The sequence below is a fragment of the Ovis canadensis genome, chromosome 12 (assembly GCF_042477335.2).
Source record: "Ovis canadensis isolate MfBH-ARS-UI-01 breed Bighorn chromosome 12, ARS-UI_OviCan_v2, whole genome shotgun sequence".
NCBI classification, from domain to species: Eukaryota; Metazoa; Chordata; class Mammalia; order Artiodactyla; family Bovidae; genus Ovis; species Ovis canadensis.
The window spans coordinates 76,584,624-76,600,064 of NC_091256.1; the positions used below are offsets into that span (position 1 = coordinate 76,584,624).

The 15,441-nt window shown below is 41.7% G+C and overlaps 1 pseudogene; it reads right to left on the bottom strand.

Annotated features, from left to right (window-relative positions):
* Positions 1-9,514: 9,514 nt before the first annotated feature.
* Positions 9,515-10,288, bottom strand: LOC138416263 (HIG1 domain family member 1A, mitochondrial pseudogene; annotated as a pseudogene).
* Between the last annotated feature and the right edge of the window lie 5,153 nt (positions 10,289-15,441).

Below are 15,441 nucleotides of genomic sequence, written 5' to 3' on the forward strand. Positions count from 1 at the left end.
GAGATCCAACCAGTCCATTCTGAAGGAGATCAGCCCTGGGTGTTCATTGGAAGGACTGATGCTAAAGCTGAAACTCCAGTACTTTGGCCACTTCATGAGAAGAGTTGACTCATTGGAAAAGACTCTGATGCTGGGAGGGATTGGGGGCAGGAGAAGAAGGGGACGACAGAGGATGAGATGGCTGGGTGGACTGACTCAATGGACGTGAGTCTGAGTGAACTCCGGGAGATGGTGATGGACAGGGAGGCCTGGTGTGCTGCGATTCATGGGGTCGCAAAGAGTCCGACATGACTGAGTGACTGAACTGAAGCATAGGGTAAATATCCAATAAATGAGCCTTATTATTGCAAGCTATTAGGACGTTTTACTCTATACTCTACCAGTATAGAGTAAGCAGGTTGTTTATCATTCTTTTCTGCAGTTTCTATCTTACTCAGAATTTCAGACTTAGAAATCTCAGTTTCAGCAATTCAGTTCTCAAGAGCACCATTTTTGACATCACTGCAAAGCAAGCTTGGGCACCCTTGGGTTTGAGACCCTGAAGACGGCCCGCCCAGCACAGGATCTCAGTCTCACCACTTGAGCTCTGCCCACGCACATGTTAATTCAGATTAATAATAGCACCAAAGAAAGTACATAGCACATTCTTTCATTAATGGGTTTATTCATCAGGAAATGAAGAGAAGAATAAATGCTGCCAATGAGAATACCCAGTTTTCACGGAATTCAAAGACATTTTTGCTTGAATGTGCTAGAAGTTTAAATAACGAGCAGTAAGTTATCTGAGTCAGTAGTTTTCAAACTGTGTTCAGTGGAGCCCTGGAGTTTTGCAAATGCACCTCCGGGGCAGCGCAGGAGTTAGTAATTATCTTACCAGCTGAATGTCAACTTGCAAAGGAATGAATACACTGAGGCTATAAAGTGGGTGGAATGTCTTTGAAACAGGAGGAACAGAACCTTCCTGCATCCCAAGGGCATGATCAATACTGGATATATGTGACCTTGGTTAAGTCACTTCCCATCTGTGGCTTCTGTTCTGTCCAATGAGAAGATTCAGGGCTATGATGATCACAAAAATCTTTCAGCTCTAAAGCTCTGAGATCACCTCTTGTTCTCGTCAATGACTACTTTCAGCAGAAAATATTTTTAGAATTATCTTTATACAGCTTCAGTTTCATCATTTCTTTGATGTTTCTCAGTGATTGCACATCCTAACTCTCTCTAGATAAATGTGACTTTTGGACCTAACAAAAACAAAAGTGAGCAAACAAAAACATCCCCTGGTTCAGAACCAGACTGTGAAATGAAATTCATATTTTACAGCAAGAAACATTTAAACATAAAAAAATTTCTCTGGGGACTTCCCTGGTAGTCCAGTGGATAAGACTCTGGGCTCGCAATGCAGGGGTCCTGGGTTCAATCCCTGGTCAGAGAACTATATCCCACATGCCACGACTAAGATCCAGAACAGCCAAATAAATAAATATTTTTTTAAAAAATTACTTTGCCTTTGGCCTCCTCTCTCCCCACACTGTACACTGGGTACCCTTTTTGTGCATCAACCAAACCTCCCCACAGGCAGAAATTCCTGCTCAACTATCGACAGCAAAATTTTCCCAGCATCAGCAAGACAACTCCTTAAAAGATAACATTCCTTCTTAATCTAGTAAGGGGCCACAATGACCCCTGACCTACTGCTTGCTAGATTGTGTAAGCTGTCAATAATACATCACTTAATGTATAGCCCTCTGTCTCAAAAAACTTCAGTGACTGTGCTTGACTTCTGATGGGCAGAACAGTTCTCCAAGCTTTCTGAGATGCTATTCCCTGGCTTAGATAATCTTCAATTGGGCTGAAAAAAAAATTTTCCATTTCTTTCTTAGATCAACTGATTAATTTTTCATTGACGAGGTATTTCATTTAGTTCTCCATAAGTGTTTAATGAGTGCCTTTCAAGAGTCAGGTACTGATGTGGGGGGGAGACAAAGATGAATAGGCCAAACTTTTCTGTTTTCTCAAGGGGCTCCCAGTCCCTTGAGCTGGTAAAACACATTTGTATGAATTTCTTTTGTGCTTCATAGAAGTCACCTAGTTCTGGCCATTCTAGCTGGAGAAGATAAAATGTTTGACCCAGTGATCAGAAAACTAGTAGGTGCCTTGGAAAGAGAGAGACCTATTTCTCTGACACATGTCTACCATTTTCAAGGTTTCTGATACATATCCTCTAGCTCAGAGGCCATAAGGCCTGAATCTATAAACAAATTACCTTCAATTCCCAGATCCCTTTGGTGGCTGGCTGGCTGGCAGTAAAACTTTGTTTACTAGGATCTCTAAATCAGCTTTGTTTGGCAGCCATATTACACTTGGCCCAAGCAGATAACTGTACGTAGACAGGAAAGGCTGCTTGTGTAGCAGACATCTGATTCATTTAGGCCCAAGTCCCAGATCCATCTAACTAGCTTTGGGACTTTGGGCAGGTCCCTCAACTTTGTTGAAATATATATTCCCTTATCTATAAAATGAAATTACAGACATTTCACAATGTTGCCAAATGGATAAGGAATCACCTATATAGAGTTCCCAGTATATGTTAATACCTAGTGATGATTCCAAAAGTGTCAGTTCTTTTTATTACCAGGTCTGCAAAGGGGAGCCCCAGATGGTAAAGAGTCTGCCTGCAGTGCGGGAGATCCAGGTTCGATCTCTGGGTAGGGAAGATCCCCTGGAGAAGGAAATGGCAACCCACTCCAATATTCTCACCTGGAGAATCCCATGGACAGAGGAGCCTGGCGGGCTACAGTCCATGGGGTTGCAAAGAGTCGGACACAACTGAGTCGCTTCATACTTTCACTGCAAAGAGGGCATGAGTTATCACACTACCTATGAGAGGAAAACTGACCTGGACTAGTCCTCTTGGGAGTGTTGCTAGAACTTGAAGGAATCACCACTGAACTGAGCAGAGGCTTGTAAATGTATCCTAGGTGGTGTGTGGCTTTGATAGGGCTTCTTGGAGAGAGCAAACTGCCAGGAACCAAGAAGGAAGACGTTGTGAAACTGAGTCAGCCGTCTGGCCAAAGCAGCTGATGGAGGCGAGGTCTGACCTGATGTCTCCTGGTTGAGATTAGAATTGTAGGAAGGTGAATGGATGAGGCATGTTTTTCCATTGACCTACTTGATTAAGCCAAGGATCTCTATTTGGAAAGCCACATAATCACCATCTGAGGTGTTAAGCCATCAGAAAGTCTCAACAGTTGGAGGAGGTCTTCAGTTCAGTTCAGTCGCTCAGTTGTGTCCGACTCTTTGCGACCCCATGAATCGCAGCACGCCAGGCCTCCCTGTCCATCACCAACACCTGGAGTTCACACAAACTCATGTCCATCGAGTCGGTGATACCATCCAGCCATCTCATCCTCTGTCGTCCCCTTCTCCTCCTGCCTTCAATCTTTCCCAGCATCAGGGTCTTTGCCAAGGAGTCAGTTCTTCACATCAGATGGCCAAAGTATTGGAGTTTGAGCTTTAGCATCAGTCCTTCCAATGAATATTCAGGACTGATTTCCCCTAGGATTGACTGGTTGGATCTCCTGGCAGTCCAAGGGACTCTCAAGAGTCTTCTCCAACACCACAGTTCAAAAGCATCAGTTCTTCGGTGCTCAGTTTTCTTCACAGTCCAACTCTCACATCCATACATGACCACTGGAAAAACCATAGCCTTGACTAGACGGACCTTTGTTGGCAAAGTAATGTCTCTGCTTTTTAATATGCTTTCTAGCAGGAGGCCTTCGGTGCCTGTAATAGGTCTAGGATACTGGAAAATGGTCCCTTGAAAATAAAGAAGTCTTTCAGCCTCTACATGTGGAGGTAAGAGTCTGCCAGCTCTGAGGTTGCAAACTGGAGGCTTTTGTTATACTTTTTTTGACTTGAACCATGTTTACAATGAGATTTCACCAAAATTTCTGACTTTTCTCAAGTGTTAGAAATACCTAACCTGCATTCTGATACAGAATGGTACACTGACACCAGCTCTTTAGGGATTTCAGGTTATTCACAACTCCTTCCTTGAAATGATATTTATTGTGGTTTTAATCACACTGCTCAATCCTCATCTTCCTCTGCCCTCTTCAACTTTTCCATTCCATCAATCCCTTCCTCCTCTGCCAATCCTTACATGCTAGCAAACTCAGGGCTCTGTTTTCCATCCTCTTCTCTTTTCCCCAGTACACGTTCTCTTTTGTTTCTTTCTTTCTTTTTTAAATTTTTTGGCATGCCATCTGTCTTGTGGAATCTTAGTTCCCGGACAAGGGATCAAACCCATCACTCCCTGCTGAGGAAGCACAGAGTCTTAACCACTGGACCACCAGGGAAGTACCCCACATGCTCTTCTTAATAAACCTCATCTCCTCCCAGGGTTTTGAATCCAGCTATATGATGCTACAGGCAAGGAACACTTGTCCCTTCTTCCCTTCTAGATTCTTTAGCTACTCTATTAATTAAACTGACACAAGAAAAATTAACAGGAGAGAAAACAAATTTAATTTCATATGTACAGTTCAGTCGCTCAGTCATGTCCAACTCTTTGCGACCCCATGAATCGCAGGACGCCAGGCCTCCCTGTCCATCACCAACTCCCGGTGTTTACCCAAACTCATGTGCATCGAGTCGGTGATGCCATCCAGCCATCTCATCCTCTGTTATCCCCTTCTCCTGGCCCCAATCCCTCCCAGCATCAGGGTCTTTTCCAATGACTCAACACTTTGCATGAGGTTGGGAGCTCATAAAAATGTGAGAATCAAAAGAGTTACCAAAGTAGACAGCTTTTATACCTTTTAGACAAGGAAACAATAAATTTGTGAAGAATTGACAAGACAAAGGGGTTTGGGCTTAGAGTTAACAAATGGGTGGCGAAGTAACAAGGTTTGTTTATATAGCCTTCCATGTCCCTAAATTGCCTGTCTCTGGTGATAAGGATGCCTCCTGGAACAGGCAGGGTACCTTTGACATGGGAGATTGATTTCCTGCTTTCAGGAGGACAAAGGAGAGTCAGGGTGTTCTTGCACTGACTTTTCTTTTAGTTAATTAATTTATTCTTGGTTGCACTAGGTCTTCATTGCTGCATGCAGTCTTTCTCGAGTTGCAGGGAGCGGGGGCTGCTCGTCATTGCAGTGCACAGGCTTCTCATTGTGGTTTCTCTTGCTGCGGAGCGCAGGCTCTAGGTCCATGGGCTTCAGTAGTTGCAGCACGCAGGCTCAGTGGTTGTGGTGCACAGGCTTGGTTGCTCTGTGGCATGTGGAATCTTCCCCAACCAGGGATCGAACCTGTGTCCCCGGCACTGGCAGGCGGATTCTTATCCCTAGACCACCAGCTAAGTCCTGACTGTTTCTTCAGTTCAGTTCAGTCGCTCAGTCATGTCCGACTCTTTGCGACCCCATGAATCGCAGCATGCCAGGCCTCCCTGTCTATCACCAACTCCCAGAGTTCACTCACTTACATGCATCGAGTCAGTGATACCATCCAGTCATCTCATCCTCTGTCATCCCCTTCTCCTCCTGCCCCCAATCCCTCCCAGCATCAGAGTCTTTTCCAATGAGTCAACTCTTCGCATGAGGTGGCCAAAGTACTGGAGTTTCAGCTTTAGCATCAGTCCTTCCAAAGAAATCCCAGGGCTGATCTTCAGAATGGACTGGTTGGATCTTCTTACAGTCCAAGGGACTCTCAAGAGTCTTCTCCAACACCACAGTTCAAAAGCATCAATTCTTCGGTGCTCAGCTTTCTTCACAGTCCAACTCTCACATCCATACATGACCACTGGAAAAACCATAGCCTTGACTAGATGAACCTTTGTTGGCAAAGTAATGTCTCTGCTTTTCAATATGCTGTCTAGGTTGGTCATAACTTTTCTTCCAAGGAGTAAGCGTCTTTTAATTTCATGGCTGCAGTCACCATCTGCAGTGATTTTGGAGCCCAAAAAGATAAAGTCTGACCCTGTTTCCACTGTTTCCCCATCTATTTCCCATGAAGTGATGGGACCAGATGCCATGATCTTAGTTTTCTGAATGTGGAGCTTGAAGCCAACTTTTTCATTCTTCTCTTTCACTTTCATCAAGAGGCTTTTTAGTTCCTCTTCACTTTCTGCCATAAGGGTGGTGTCATCTGCATATCTGAGGTTACTGAGATTTCTCCTGGCAATCTTGATTCCAGCTTGTGCTTCTTCCAGCCCAGCATTTCTCATGATGTACTCTGCATATAAGTTAAATAAGCAGGATGACAATATACAGCCTTGATGTACTCCTTTTCCTATTTGGAACCAGTCTGTTGTTCCATGTCCAGTTCTGACTGTTGCTTCCTGACTTGCATATAGGTTTCTCAAGAGGAAGGTCAGGTGGTCTGGTATTCCCATCTCTTTCAGAATTTTGCACAGTTTATTGTGATCCACACAGTCAAAGGCTTTGGCCTAGTCAATAAAGCAGAAATAGATGTTTTTCTGGAACTCTCTTGCTTTTTCCTTGATCCAGCGGATGTTGGCAATTTGATCTCTGGTTCCTCTGCCTTTTCAAAAACCAGCTTGAACTTCTAAACGTTCACGGTTCACATATTGCTGAAGCCTGGCTTGGAGAATTTTGAGCATTACTTTACTAGCGTGTGAGATGAGTGCAACTGTGCGGTAGTTTGAGCATTCTTTGGCATTGCCTTTCTTTGGGATTGGAATGAAAACTGACCTTTTCCAGTCCTGTGGCCACTGCTGAGTTTTCTAAATTTGCTGGCATATTGAGTGCAGGACTTTCACAGCATCATCTTTCAGGATTTGAAATAGCTCAACTGGAATTCCATCACTTCCACTTGCTTTGTTCGTAGTGATGCTCTCTAAGGCCCACTTGACTTCACATTCCAGGATGTCTGGCTCTAGGTGAGTGATCACACCATCGTGATTATCTTGGTCTGGAAGATCTTTTTTGTATAGTTCTTCTGTGTATTCTTGCCACCTCTTCTTAATATCTTCTGCTTCTGTTAGGTCCCTACCATTTCTGTCCTTGATTGAGCCCATCTTTGCATGAAATGTTCCCTTGGTATCTCTAATTTTCTTGAAGAGATTTCTAGTCTTTCCCATTCTGTTGTTTTCCTCTATTTCTTTGCATTGATCTCTGAGGAAGGCTTTCTTATCTCTCCTTGCTATTCTTTGGAACTCTGCATTCAAATGGGTATATCTTTCCTTTTCTTCTTTGGCATTCACTTCTCTTCTATTCACAGCTATTTGTAAGGCCTCCTCAGACAACTATTTTGCCTTTTTGCATTTCTTTTTCTTGGGGATGGTCTTGATCACTGCCTCCTGTACAATGTCACAAACGTCCATCCATCGGTCTTCAGGCACTCTGTCTATCAGATCTAATCCCTTGAATCTATTTCTCACTTCCACTGTATAATCGTAAGGAATTTGATTTAGGTCATACCTGAATGGTCTAGTGGTTTTCCCTACTTTCTTGAATTTAAGTCTGAATTTGGCAATAAGGAGTTCATGATCTGAGCCACAGTCAGCTCCCGGTCTTGTGTTTACTGACTGTATAGAGCTTCTCCATCTTTGGCTGCAAAGAATATAATCAATCTGATTTTGGTATTAACCATCTGGTGATGTCCATGTGTAGAGTCTTCTCTTGTGTTGTTGGAAGAGGGTGTTTGTTATGACCAGTATGTTCTCTTGGCAAAACTCTATTAGCCTTTGCCTTGCTTCATTCTGTATAGTCCACAGAGTCGCAAAGAGTCAGACACGACTGAGCGACCTTCAGTTCGCTTAAGATTGCTGGATTATATAGCAATTCTTTTTTAGTTCTTTGAGTAACCTCCATAGTGTTTTCCATAGTGGCTTCACCAGTTTATATTCACACCAATAGTGTGGGAGGATTCCTTTTCTCCACATCCACTCCAGCATTTGTTATTTGTAGACTTTTTAATGATGGCCATTCTGACAGTTGTGAGATTGTTCTTGTTGTTCAGTCATGTCTGACTCTGCAACCACATGGACTGCAGCATGCCAGGCTTCCCTGTCCTTCACCGTCTCCTACAGTTTGTTCAAACTCACATCCAGTGAGTTGGTGATGCCATCCAACCATCTCATCCTCCTTCGTCCCCTTCTCCTCCTGCCTTCAATCTTTCCCGGCATCAGGGTCTTTTCCAATGAGTCGGCTCTTCGCATAGTTTGGCTCTTCACCAAAGTATGTCAGCTTCAGCATCAGTCCTTCCAATGAATATTCAGGATTGATTTCCTTTAGGATTTACTGGTTTGATCTCCTTGCTGTCCAAAGGACTCTCAAGAGTCTTCTGCAGCACCACAGTGTGAAGGCATCAATTCTTCAGTGCTCAGCCTTTTTTATTGTCCAACTCTCACATCCATACATTACTACTGGAAAAATTATAGCATTGACTATACAGACCTTTGTAAGCAAAGTAATGTCTCTGTTTTTTAATATGCTGTCTAGGTTTGTCATTGCTTTTCTTCCAAGGAGCAAGCATCTTTTAATTTCATGGCTGCAGTCACCGTCCACAGTGATTTTGGAGCCCAGGAAAATAAAGTCTGTCACTGTTTCCATTGTTTCCCCATCTATTTGCCATGAAGTGATGGGACCACATGACATGATCTTTGTTCTGTGTGTGTGTGTGTTCACTTACTTTAATAACACTACATGTACCATGTTATCACCATGGAATTCAGGTTACACAAGAGAATTTCGCAAGTATAGCAAAGCATTCTGTGATATGCCAAAGTTTGTATAATATGTGACCAAACCAGCTTGGTCATCAATCATTTCCATTATAGGCATTTTATTTAGTTGATGATTCTTTTGGAGAAAATAAACATACTGTGCACATTTAAAAAGTTTTTTTTTTAACCTTTGCATTAGCACCTAAAACACACATTTGTTTCCAAATAACATTTAAAATTATTCTATTATAACAGCAGCAAAATCTAATTCTGCAACTACAAAAGAGCTAACAGGGATATACAGTTAAGTTATTCTCATGTTTACAACTATGATCTAAAATAAATACTACTTCAAAGTGGCTCTGTTACCAACTTTTTACTTGCAGGGAGGTTTATAATGTTGTATTCCATGCACTGTTCTGAAAGGGTTCCTCAAGAGCCCACCAGCCCTTAAAACAGTACTCAGTCCACAAGACAGTCAGAAAGTTAAATTAACAGCAGTAAATAGGACTCCTACCTTACATCAAAAGCATATGATTTTCTGCAGCAACTGGGAGCATTTTCAGGATTGGCATGTTGTCTTCTTTAGAACTAATTTCAACAGAAGCGTTTAAGAAGGTGGACAGGTACCTCTATCAAATGTATTTAAAAGTGACACGTTTCTTTTGTGCTGATCTGAATCTGACTCCCCCGAATGACCTAGCTAGTGAAGTAGTCACCAGTAATTTGGTCAGCAGGCAAATCAAGCCTGCAAGAAAATAAGCCAATATTCAAATTACCATGTTCTTGTCTGACCCAAAAAATTTATTTTCAGCATAAATATATAACCTCAGTATGAGATGTCTAATTAAAGCAAGCACCACCACCAAGACCAAGACGGCATCTCCTCTTCTAAGGTTTAGGTTTTGCCCAGAATTCTTGATACAGGGAATAGCCCGTACCAAGAGTCACTGCTCCCACAACAAAGCCTTGGGCTGCCACACACATGTGGATCAGGGGAACAGAACTTTTAGTATTTCCCCTCTATATAATCCATATTCCACAATTGCTGCAAAACCTGCCATTCCAACGGGGACAAATGGTGCCTCTCTTAGCTTTTCGGATAAGCTAACATCCCTGATCTTCATCATATGAGGAAAGAGAAACATCTGTGTCGCTTGACACAGTAATTGAAGAATCTTCAGACAACTACAAGATGTTTCAGGTTCCTATTGGCTAGTGACCGCACTCCCGCACCTGCCGTCCAGCTGGCTTCTCCCAGATGAATATTTTTTAAATACTGAGCTTTTTCACTCTTATTTCACCTTCGTCAAGAGACTCTTTAATTCCTCTTTGCTTTCTGCCATAAGGGTGGTGTCATCTGCATATCTGAGGTTATTGATATTTCTCTCAGAGATCTTGATTCCAGCTTGTGCTTCATCCAGACTGGCATTTCTCATGATGTACTCTGCATATAAGTTAAATAAGCTGGATGACAATATACAGCCTTGACGTATTCCTTTCCCAATTTGGAACCAGTCTGTTGTTTCAGTTCTAACTGTTGCTTCTGGACCTGCATACAGGTCTCACAGGAGGTCGGTCAGGTGGTCTGTATCCCATCTCTTTAAGAATTTTCCACAGTTTGTTGTGATCCACACAAAGGCTTTAGCGTAGTCAATGAAGCATAAGTAGATGTTTTCTGAAATTCTCTAGCTTTTCTATGATACAATGGATTCTGGCAATTTGATCTGTGGTTCTTCTGCCTTTTCTAAATCCAGTTTGTACATCTGGAAGTTCTCAGTTCACAAACCATTGAAGCCTAGCTTGAAGGATTTTGAGCATTACTTTGCTAGCATGTGAAATGAGTGCAATTGTGTGGTAGTTTGAACATTCTTTGGCATTGCCTTTCTTTGGGATTGGAATGAAAACTGACCTTATCCAGTCTTGTGGCCACTCACTGCTGAGTTAATCAAATTTGCTAGCATACTGAGTGCCGCACTTTAACAGCATTATCTTTTAGGATTTTAAATAGCTCAACTGGAATTCCATCACCTTCACTAGCTTTGTTTGTAGTGATGCTTCCTAAGGCCCACTTGAATTCATATTCCAGGATGTTTGGCTCTAGGTGAGTGATCACACTGTTGTGGTTATCTGGGTCATTGAGGTCTTTTTGTATAGTTCTTCTGTGTATTCTCCCCACCTCTTAATATCTTCAACCTCATTATAGTTTTGATTTTCATTTCTCTAATAATTAGCGATGATGAGCATCTTTTCCTGTGTCTATCAGTCATCTGTATGTATGTCTTCTTTGGAGATATATCTATTTAGGTCTTCTGCCCATTTTTGATTGGGTTGTTTATTGTTGTTATTCAGTTGTATTTGTTTGTACATTTTGGAAATTGATTCCTTGTAGTTGCTTCATTTGCAAATATTTTCTCCCATTCTGTAAGCTGTCATTTGATTTTGCTGTGGTTTCCTTTACTGAACAAAACCTTGTATGTTTGATTAGACCTCATTCATTTTTGCTTTTATTTCTATTGCTTTGGGAGATTTACTTAAAATACTGGTATAAGTCAGCCAGTCAGACAGTTCAGTCACTCAGTCATGTCCTGCTCTTTGCAACCCCATGAATCACAGCACGCCAGGCCTCTCTGTCCATCACCAACTCCCAGAGTTCACTCAAACTCACGTCCATCGAGTCAGTGATGCCATCCAGCCATCTCATCCTCTGTCATCCCCTTCTCCTCCTGCCCCCAATCCCTCCCAGCATCAGAATCTTTTCCAATGAGTCAACTCTTCACAAGAGGTGGCCAAAGTATTGGAGTTTCAGCTTTAGCATCAGTCCTTCCAATGAACACCCAGGACTGATTTCCTTTAGAATGGACTGGCTGGATCTCCTTGCAGTCCAAGGGACTCTCAAGAGTCTTCTCCAACACCACAGTTCAAAAGCATCAGTTCTTCGGCGCTCAGCTTTCTTCACAGTCCAACTCTCACATCCATACGTGACCACAGGAAAAACCATAGCCTTGACTAGACGGACCTTTGTTGGCAAAGTAATGTCTCTGCTTTTGAATATGCTGTCTAGGTTGGTCATAACTTTCCTTCCAAGGAGTAAGTGTCTTTCAATTTCATGGCTGCAATCACCATCTGCAGTGATTTTGGAGCCCAAAAAAATAAAGTTTGACACTGGTTCCACTGTTTCCCCATCTATTTCCCATGAAGTGATGGGACCAGATGCCATGATCTTCATTTTCTGAATGTGGAGCTTTATGCCAACTTTTTCACTCTCCTCTTTCACTTTCATCAAGAGGCTCTTTAGTTCCTCTTCACTTTCTGCCATAAGGGTGGTGTCATCTGCATATCTGAGGTTATTGATATTTCTCGCAGCAATCTTGATTCCAGCTTGTTTCTTCCAGTCCAGCGTTTCTCATGATGTACTCTGCATAGAAGTTAGATAAGCAGGGTGACAATATACAGCCTTGATGTACTCCTTTTCCTATTTGGAACCAGTTTGTTGTTCCATGTCCAGTTTTAACTGCTGCTTTCTCACCTGCATATAGGTTTCTCAAGAGGCAGGTCAGGTGGTCTGGTATTCCCATCTCTTTCAGAATTTTCCACAGTTCATTGTGGTCCACACAGTCAAAGCCTTTGGCATAGTCAACAAAGCAGAAATAGATGTTTTTCTGGAACTCTCTTGCTTTTTCAATGATCCAGTGGATGTTGGCAATTTCTCTGGTTCCTCTGCCTTATCTAAAACCAGCTTGAACATCTGGAAGTTCACGGTTCACGTATTGCTGAAACCTGGCTTGGAGAACTTTGAGCATTACTTTACTAGCGTGTGAGATGAGTGCAATTGAGCGGTAGTTTGAGCCTTCTTTGGCATTTATGTCAATTTATGCTTTTTCTGTATTCTCTTCAAGGAGCTCTCTGCTGTCGTGTCTTAAGCCATTTCGAGTTGTTTTGCCTGCAGCCTAAGCGTGTGTCTGGCTTTGCTGACTTGCGTATGGTTGTCTCCCTCTCCTGCCCCACTTGCCGGTGGTGCACTGTCTTCTCTCCATTGCATCTTCTTGCCTCCTTCGTGGAAGATTAATTGACCATACCTGAGTGGTTTATTTCTGGGCTTTTTATTCTGTTCCATTGGTCCACATGTCTATTTACCATGCCGTTTGGATTACTGTAGCTTTCTAGTATTGTCTGAAGTCTGGAAGGGATATACTTCCTCCTCTGTTCTTTTTCCTCAAGATTGCACTGGCAATTCTGGGTCTTTTACAATTCCATATAAATGTCAGGATTGTTTGTTCTAGTTTTGTGAAAAAAATGCCATGGGTAATTTGATAAGGATTGCATTAAATGTGTAAATTGTTTTGGGTAGTATTGCCATTTTAACAATATTACTATTTTCAATCTAAGAGTATATCTTTCCATTTCTTTGAATCATAATTTCCTCTATTAATGCTGCATAGTTCTCAGCATGTCTTTCACCTTTGACCTAGGCTGTTTTTATTTTTAAAATCATAATGTTCATTTTGGAAATATACCCAAACAGATAAATAGAAATTGCCTGTAATCCAGAGATAATCATTGTTAACGTTTTGGTTAAAGTAGAATTCTTTGTTGATATCCATCACTATCCTCTCACCATAAGTTCTTCTCTTTCATAAGCCTATTATTGTATTTATTAACACTGTTTTATTTTCTATCTTGTTTATGTTTGACCCAGTGTTGCAACCTCCAGGCCCCATAATGCCTGGCATACAGGAGATGCTCAGTAAGTTTTTGTTGAATAAATGAGTTTTTATTATTATAGAATAGGGCTGTTCTAGATTTTTATTCATTTAGCATTATACTTCACTATGCTAATTTAAAACCCTTTAGTGACTTCTCATTACCCTTAGAACAAAGTCTAAAATCCTTACTAAATCCTGCAAGCTGTGAATCTTTGAAAAGACCCACAATCCTCATCTTTGAATCCTCAGAATCCGCCATAGCCCAGTTCCAGGCTCTTCTCTCCATTTTCTCCCTTCCTAGATTTATATTCATGATTTAAAGTGCCAGTGAGCACTTTAAATAACTACTTACACTTAGGTGCTAAATCATGAGTAGTTGGACTTAACAAGATTTAAAGTTTTGCCAAGTTTGCTCAAAAGAGCAAGAGACATTAATGGTGGGTAAATTGGGAAGTGAGGCCCTGGGGAAGGGTGATGGATTCTAAGAAAGTAGAAGGACCAATTGATTGGAGGTTCTGAAGAATCACCCAAGTGAATGGACAAGACTGAGTTAAAAGTAATGATTGGAGAATGAGATAATAGGGCTTTAAAAATATTTACCTATTTTATTAATATAATAAGACAGTTAAAGCTGGGATTCAGTTGGCATAAGACCTCAGGTAAGACAAGAGTGTGGCCGACTAAATAGATCTGTTCTTCTAAAGATAGCAGCTCTCTGGGATTGCCTTGAGAACGCCACCTACTCTACAGGGAGAAAGCTGGATAGGAGAGTGGGGAAAGGGCCTTTAGGACAAGCTAGCTTGCAGTGTTTGTCAGACTGCCTCTTGACCCAAGATCAATGGCTTTTCTCAGAAATTTGGAACAGATAAAGTAGGGGTTTGCTGTGTAAGCTGTGCCTCTAATTTCTGCAACTCCAACAGCAGGGTGGTGGTGGTGATGGTGGTAGGAAGGGAACAGCCAGGCCCCAGGTGTTAGGTTCCTCTGTCTCTGACTGGCCTATTTAAGGACTTTGGTTCTCTCCTTAACCCTCAGAGGAAGGTTTTCAATCTTCTCTATGAAATTCCATCCTACTGTTACATCCAAAGTATTTTTTCAGTATTACCTGTAGCTGCTATGTCTCAAGACAGCACTACTTCTTAGACAGCTGGGGCTGAAACAAGGGTAGAAATGTGCTCTAACACACCACAGGACTTCTAAACTATTTCTCCCACAGTCATCTGGGATGATGAGTCCATTCTTTATGAATTCATAAGCTCTGGAAATAAACCAAGGCTCCCATTCCATGAACCAGGCACCTAAGCATAAGATGCTTAGAACTTGTTCAACTTTCAGTTTGCTTATCTTTAAAGAAAATGATTATTAATATCAACAGATAATAGTGATATTATCAGATCTTTCAACATATCTTGTGTTCACAAACCCTGTAACAGTAAAGATGAAAAGCATAGTATCATAGTATCTGAAAGTGGCTGTTAAACAGATGGTCTCAATGGAATTAACAGGAGAGGTCAGTATTACTTTTGATGATAATATTAAAAGGATAACTGATTTTATTAAATATTAGAAAACTCAAAACATATGGGCTTCCCTGGTGTCTCATTGTTAAAGAACACTCCTGCCAATGCAGGTGATGCCAGTTCAACCCTTGAATCAGGAAGATCTCCTACAGAAGGAAATGGCAATCCACTCCAATATTCATGCCTGGGAAATTCCTTAGACAGCAGAGCCTGGTGGACTACAGTCCATGGCGTCCCAAAAGAGTCAGACATGACTTAGTGACAAAACCACCACCACAACAAAACTCAGAACACACATGCTACCAATATTGACGTTGTAAATTAATAACTCTAGCTCTACCCTGAGGATACTAGTTGAGTTGTGGAACTATTCAATGTGTGTTTGCATGTCTATATTCTAAGGCATCCCCCAAACCTACTCTTCTAGGGTAAATGAAAATGGAAGGGAAAACAGTGGTGAAAAAAAATTTAGAGATATCAAAGTATAAAGATATGCAAAGTATGCTAAAAATAAAAATTAAAACTAACC